Genomic DNA, 7,526 nt, shown 5'->3' on the forward strand with positions numbered 1-7,526 from the left:
GTCGACATTGTGCCTTTTGTATTTAATTCCGATTCAATTTCTGTGTTTCATCGTTAATAAGAAGGTCAGACGGATATAGTAAACCTGAAGTGAAGCATCGGAATCTGTAACCAGTGTCACAGGAAAGTTCCAAAACATAGACAGTAAGAAGAGTCAGTCTTGTTGTACTTAAGTCAGCATTGTGCCTTTTGTATTTAGTTCCGATGCAATTTCTGTGTTTCATCGTCAATAAGAAGGTCAGAGGGATACAGTAAACCTGAAGTGAAGCATCGGAATCTATAAGTAGTGTCACAGGAATGATTAAAAGCATAGACAGAAAGAAGAGTCAGTTTTCTTGTACTTAAGTCGGCGTTGTGCCCTTTGTATTTAATTCCGATGCAATTTCTATGTTTCATCGTCAACTAGAAGGTCAGAGGGATACAGTAAACCTGAAGTGAAGCATCTGAATTTGTAACTAATGTCACATTAATGGTTCAAAACATAGATAGTAAGAAGAGTCAGTTTTCTTGTATTTAAATCGGCATTGTGACTTTTCTATTGAATTCCGATGCAATTTCTGTGTTTCGTCGTCAATAAGAAGGTCAGAGGGATACAGTGAACCGGAAGTGAAGCAACGGAATCTATAACTAGTGTCACAGGAATGGTTCAAACATAGACAGTAAGATGAGCCAGCCTTCATGTACTTGAGTCGGCATTGTCCCTTATGTATTTAATTCCGATGCAATTTCTGTGTTTCATCGTCAATAAGGAGGTCAGAGGGATACTGTAAACCTGAAGTGAAGCATCGGAATCTATAACTAGTGTCACAGGAATGGTTCAAAATATAGACAGTAAGAGGGGCCAGTCTTCTTGTACTTGAGTCAGCATTGTGCCTTTTGTATTTATTCCGATGCAATTCCTGTGTTTCATCTTCAATAAGAAGGTCAGAGGGATACAGTAAACCTGAAGTGAAGCATCGGAATCAATAACAAGTGTCACAGGAATGGTTCAAAACATAGACAGTAACAAGAGTCAGTCTTCTTCTACTTAAGTCGGCATTGTCCCTATCGCATTTAATTCCGATGCAATTTCTGTGTTTCATCGTCAATAAGAAAGTAAGAGGTATACAGTAAACCTGAAGTGAAGCATCGAAATCTATAACTAGTGTCACAGGAATTGTTCAAACATAGACAGTAAGAAGAGTCTGTTTTCTTGTACATAAGTCGGCATTGTGATTTTTGTACTTAATTCCGATGCAATATCTGTGTTTCATCGTCAATAAGATGGTCAGAGGGATACAGTAAACCTGAAGTGAAGCCTCGGAATCTATAACTAGTGTCACAGGAATGGTTCAAAACATATAGAGTAAGAAGAGTCATTTTTCTTGTACTTAACTCGGCATTATGACTTTTGTATATAATTCCGATGCATTTCTGTGTTTCATCGTCAATTAGAAGGTCAGAGGGATACACTAAAATTGAAGTGAAGCATCGGAATCTATAATTAGTGTCACAGGAATGGTTCAAATCATAGACAGTAAGAAGAGTCAGTATACTTGTACTTAATTCGGCATTGTGTCTATTGTATTTAATTCCGATGCAATTTCTGTGTTTCATCGTCTATAAGAAGGTCAGAGGGATACAGTAAACCTGAAATGTAGCACCGGAATCTATAACTAGTGTCAAAGGAATGGTTGAAAGCATAGACAGCAAGAAGAGTCAGTTTTCTTGTACTTAAGTCCTCATTGTGCCTTTTGTATTTAATTCCGATGCAATTTCTGTATTTCATCGTCAATAAGAAGGTCAGAGGGATACAGTAAACCTGAAGTGAAGCATCGGAATCTGTAACTAGTGTCACAGGAAAGTTTCAAATCCTAGACAGTATGAAGAGTCAGTCTTCTTGTCCTTAAGTCGGCATTGTGCCTTTTGTATTTAATTCCGATGCAATTTCTGTGTTTCATCGTCAATAAGAAGGTCAGAGGGATAAAGTAAACCTGAAGTGAAGCATCGGAATCTACAAGTAGTGTCACAGGAATGGTTAAAAACATAGACAGTAAGAAGAGTCAGTTTTCTTGTACTTAAGTCGGCATTGTGCCCTTTGTATTTAATTTCGATGCAATTTCTGTGTTTTATCGTCAACAAGGGATACAGTAAACCTGAAGTGAAGCATCAGAATCTGTAACTAATGTTACAAGAATGGTTCAAATCATAGACAGTAAGAAGAGTCAGTTTTCTTGTACTTAAATCGGCATTGTGCCTTTTGTATTTAATTCCGATGCAATTTCTGTGTTTCATCGTCAATAAGAAGGTCAGAGGTATACAGTAAACCTGAAGTAAAGCATCGGATTCTATAACTAGTGTCCCTGGAGTGGTTAAAAACATAGGCAGTAAGAAGAGTCAGTTTTCTTGTACTTAAGTCGGCTTCGTGCCTTTTCTATTTAATTGCGATGCAATTTCTGTGTTTCATCGTCTATCAGAAGGTCGGAGGGATACAGTAAACCTGAATTGAAGCATCGGAATCTATAACTAGTGTCACAGGAACGGTTCAAAACATAGACAGTAAGAAGAGTCAGTTTTCTTGTACTTAAGTTGGCATTGTGCCTTTTCTATTTAATTCCGTTGCAATTTCTGTGATTCATCGTCAATAAGAAGGTCAGAGGGATACAGAAAACCTGAAGTGAAGCATCGGAATCTATAACTAGTGTCACAGGAGTGGTTCAAAACATAGACAGTAAGAAGAGTAAGTTTTCTTGTCCTTAAGTCGGCATTGTGCCTTTTGTAATTAATTCCGATGCAATTTCTGTGTTTCATCGTCAATAAGAAGGTCACAGGGATACAGTAAACCTGAAGTGAAGCATCGGAATCTATAACTAGTGTCACAGGAATGGTTCAATACTTAGACAGTAGGAAGAGTCGTTTTTCTTGTACTTAAGTCGGCATTGTGCCTTTTCTATTTAATTCCGATGCAATTTCTGTGTTTCATCGTCAATACGAATTTCAGATGGATACAGTAAACCTGAAGTGAAGCAATGGAATCTATAACTAATGTCACAGGAATGGGTCAAAGCATAGACAGTAAGATGAGCCAGCCTTCTTGTACTTGAGTCGGCATTGTGCCATTTGAATTTAATTCCGATGCAATTTCTGTGTTTCATCGTCAATAAGGAGCTTAGCGTGGTACAGTGAATCTGAAGTGAAGCATCTGAATCTATAACTAGTGTCACAGGAATGGTTCAAAACATAGACAGTAAGAAGAGCCGGTCTTCTTGTACTTGAGTCGGCATTGTGCCTTTTGTATTTAATTCCGATGCAATTTCAGTGTTTCATCGTCAAAAAGATGGTCAGAGGGATACAGTAAACCTGAAGTAAAGCATCGGAATCTATAACTAGTGTCACAGGAATGGTTCAAAACATAGACAGTAAGAAGAGTCATTTTTCTTGTACTTAAGTCGGCATTGTGCCTTTTGTATTTAATTCCGATACAATTTCTGTGTTTCAACGTCAATAAGAAGGACGGAGGGATACAGTGAACCTGAAGTGCAGCAACAGAATCTATAACTAGTGTCACAGGAATGGTTCAAAACATAGACAGTAAGATGAGCCAGCCTTCTTGTACTCTAGTCGGCATTGTGCCTTTTGTATTTAATACCGATGCAATTTCTGTATTTCATCGTCAATAAGGAGGTCAGAGGGATACAGTGAACCTGAAGTGAAGCATCGGAATCTATAACTAGTGTCACAGGAATGGTTCAAAACATAGACAGTAAGAAGGGCCAGTCTTCTTGTACTTGAGTCGGCCTTGTGCCTTTTGTATTTAATTCCGATGCAATTATTGTGTTTCATCGTCAATAAGAAGGTCAGAGGGATACAGTAAACCTGAAGTGAAGCATCTGAATCTATAACTAGTGTCACAGGAATGGTTCAAACATGGACAGTAAGAAGAGTCAGTTTTCTTGTACATAAATCGGCATTGTGATTTTTGGATCTAATTCCGATGCAATTTCTGTGTTTCATCGTCAATAAGAAGGTCAGAGGGATACAGTAAACCTGAAGTGAAGCATCGGAATCTATAACTATTGTCACAGGAATGTTTCAAATCATAGACAGTAAGAAGAGTCATTTTTCTTGTACTTAAGTCGGCATTGTGCCATTGGTATTTAATTCCGATGCAATTACTGTGTTTAATCGACAGTAAGGAGGTTAGAGGGATACACTAAACCTGAAGTGAAGCATCGGAATATATAATTAGTGTCATAGGAATGGTTCAAAACATAGACAGTAAGAAGAGTCAGTTTACTAGTACTTATATCGGCGTTGTGTCTATTGTATTTATTTCCGATGCAATTTCTGTGTTTCATCGTCTATAAGAAGGTCAGAGGGATACAGTAAACCTGAAGTGAAGATATCGGAATCTATAACTAGTGTCACAGGAATGATTCAAAACATAGACAGTAAGAAGAGTCAGTTTTATTGTAATTATGTCGGCATTGTGCCTTTTGTATTTAATTGCGATGCAATTTCTGTGTTTCATCGTCAAAAAGAAGGTCAGAGGGATACAGTAAACCTGAAGTGAAATTTCGGAATCTGTAACTAGTGTCACAGGAAAGTTTCAAGTCATAGACAGTACGAGGAGTCAGTCATCTTGTACTTAAGTCGGCATTGTGCTTTTTTGTATTTAGTTCCGAAGCAATTTCTGTATTTCATCGTCAATAAGAAGGTCAGAGGGATACAGTTAACCTGAAGTGAAGCATCGAAACCTATAACAAGTGTCACAGGAATGGTTCAAATCATAGGCAGTAAGAAGAGTCAGTTTACTTGTACTTATGTCGGCATTGTGCATTTTGTATTTAATTCCGATGCAATTTCTTTGTTTCATCGTCAATGAGAAGGTCAGTGGGATACAGTAAACCTGAAGTGAAGCATCGGAATCTATAAGTAGTGTCACAGGAATGGTTCAAAACATAGACAGTAAGAAGAGTCAATTTTCTTGCACTTAAGTCGGCATTGTGCCCTTTGTATTTAATTCCGATGATATTTCTGTGTTTCATCGTCAACAAGAAGGTCACAGGGATACAGTAAACCTGAAGTGAAGCATCAGAATCTGTAACTAATGTCACAGGAATGGTTCAAAACATAGACAGTAAGAAGAGTCTGTTATCTTGTACTTAAATCGGCATTGCGCCTATTGTATTTAATTCCGATGCATTTTCTGTGTTTCATCGTCAATAAGAAGGTCAGAGGGATACAGTAAACCTGAAGAGAAGCATCGGAATCTACAACAAGTGTCCCTGGAATGGTTCAAAACATAGACAGTAAGAAGAGTCAGTTTTCTTGTACTTAAGTAGGCTTTGTGCCTTTTGTATTTAATTCCGATGCAATTTCTGTGTTTCATCGTCAATACGAAGGTCAGAGGGATAAAGTAAACCTGAAGTGAAGCATCGGAATCTACAAGTAGTGTCACAGGAATGGTTAAAATCATACACAGTAAGAAGAGTCAGTTTTCTTGCACTTAAGTCGGCATTGTGACTATTGTATTTAATTTCGATGCAATTTCTGTGTTTTATCGTCAACAAGGGATACAGTAAACCTGAAGTGAAGCATCAGAATCTGTAACTAATGTTACAAGAATGGTTCAAATCATAGACAGTAAGAAGAGTCAGTTTTCTTGTACTTAAATCGGCATTGTGCCTTTTGTATTTAATTCCGATGCAATTTCTGTGTTTCATCGTCAATAAGAGGGTCAGAGGTATACAGTCAACCTGAAGTAAAGCATCGGAATCTATAACTAGTGTCCCTGGAATGGTTAAAAACATAGACAGTAAGAAGAGTCAGCTTTCTTGTACTTAAGTCGGCTTCGTGCGTTTTCTATTTAATTGCGATGCAATTTCTGTGTTTCATCGACAATCAGAAGGTCGGAGGGATACAGTAAACCTGAATTGAAGCATCGGAATCTATAACTAGTGTCACAGGAACGGTTCAAAACATAGACAGTAAGAAGAGTCAGTTTTCTTGTACTTAAGTTGGCATTGTGCCTTTTCTATTTAATTCCGTTGCAATTTCTGTGATTCATCGTCAATAAGAAGGTCAGAGGGATACAGAAAACCTGAAGTGAAGCATCGGAATGTAGAACTAGTGTCACAGGAGTGGTTCAAAACATAGACAGTAAGAAGAGTAAGTTTTCTTGTCCTTAAGTCGGCATTGTGCCTTTTGTAATTAATTCCGATGCAATTTCTGTGTTTCATCGTCAATAAGAAGGTCAGAGGGATACAGTAAACCTGAAGTGAAGCATCGGAATCTATAACTAGTGTCACAGGAATGGTTCAATACTAAGACAGTAGGAAGAGTCGTTTTTCTTGTACTTAATTCGGCATTGTGCCTTTTCTATTTAATTCCGATGCAATTTCTGTGTTTCATCGTCAATACGAATTTCAGATGGATACAGTAAACCTGAAGTGAAGCAATGGAATCTATAACTAATGTCACAGGAATGGGTCAAAGCATCGACAGTAAGATGAGCCAGCCTTCTTGTACTTGAGTCGGCATTGTGCCATTTGAATTTAATTCCGATGCAATTTCTGTGTTTCATCGTCAATAAGGAGCTTAGCGTGGTACAGTGAATCTGAAGTGAAGTATCTGAATCTATAACTAGTGTCACAGGAATGGTTCAAAACATAGACAGTAAGAAGAGCCGGTCTTCTTGTACTTGAGTCGGCATTGTGCCTTTTGTATTTAATTCCGATGCAATTTCAGTGTTTCATCGTCAAAAAGATGGTCAGAGGGATACAGTAAACCTGAAGTGAAGCATCGGAATCTATAACTAGTGTCACAGGAATGGTTCAAAACATAGACAGTAAGAAGAGTCATTTTTCTTGTACTTAAGTCGGTATTGTGCCTTTTGTATTTAATTCCGATACAATTTCTGTGTTTCATCGTCAATAAGAAGGTCGGATTGATACAGTGAACCTGAAGTGCAGCAATAGAATCTATAACTAGTGTCACAGGAATGGTTCAAAACATAGACAGGAAGATGAGCCAGCCATCTTGTACTCTAGTCGGCATTGTGCCTTTTGTATTTAATACCGATGCAATTTCTGTATTTCATCGTCAACAAGGAGGTCAGAGGGATACAGTGAACCTGAAGTGAAGCATCGGAATCTATAACTAGTGTCACAGGAATGGTTCAAAACATAGACAGTAAGAAGGGCCAGACTTCTTGTACTTGAGTCGGCATTGTGCCTTTTGTATTTAATTCCGATGCAATTTCTGTGTTTCATCGGCAATGAGAAGGTCAGAGGGATACAGTAAACCTGAAGTGAAGCATCTGAATCTATAACTAGTGTCACAGGAATGGTTCAAACATGGACAGTAAGAAGAGTCAGTTTTCTTGTACATAAGTCGGCATTGTGATTTTTGTATCTAATTCCGATGCAATTTCTGTGTTTCATCGTCAATAAGAAGGTCAGAGGGATACAGTAAACCTGAAGTGAAGCATCGGAATCTATAACTAGTGTCACAGGAATGTTTCAAATCATAGACAGTAAGAAGAGT

The sequence above is a fragment of the Schistocerca serialis genome, unplaced genomic scaffold (assembly GCF_023864345.2).
Source record: "Schistocerca serialis cubense isolate TAMUIC-IGC-003099 unplaced genomic scaffold, iqSchSeri2.2 HiC_scaffold_1417, whole genome shotgun sequence".
Classification (NCBI taxonomy): Eukaryota; Metazoa; Arthropoda; class Insecta; order Orthoptera; family Acrididae; genus Schistocerca; species Schistocerca serialis.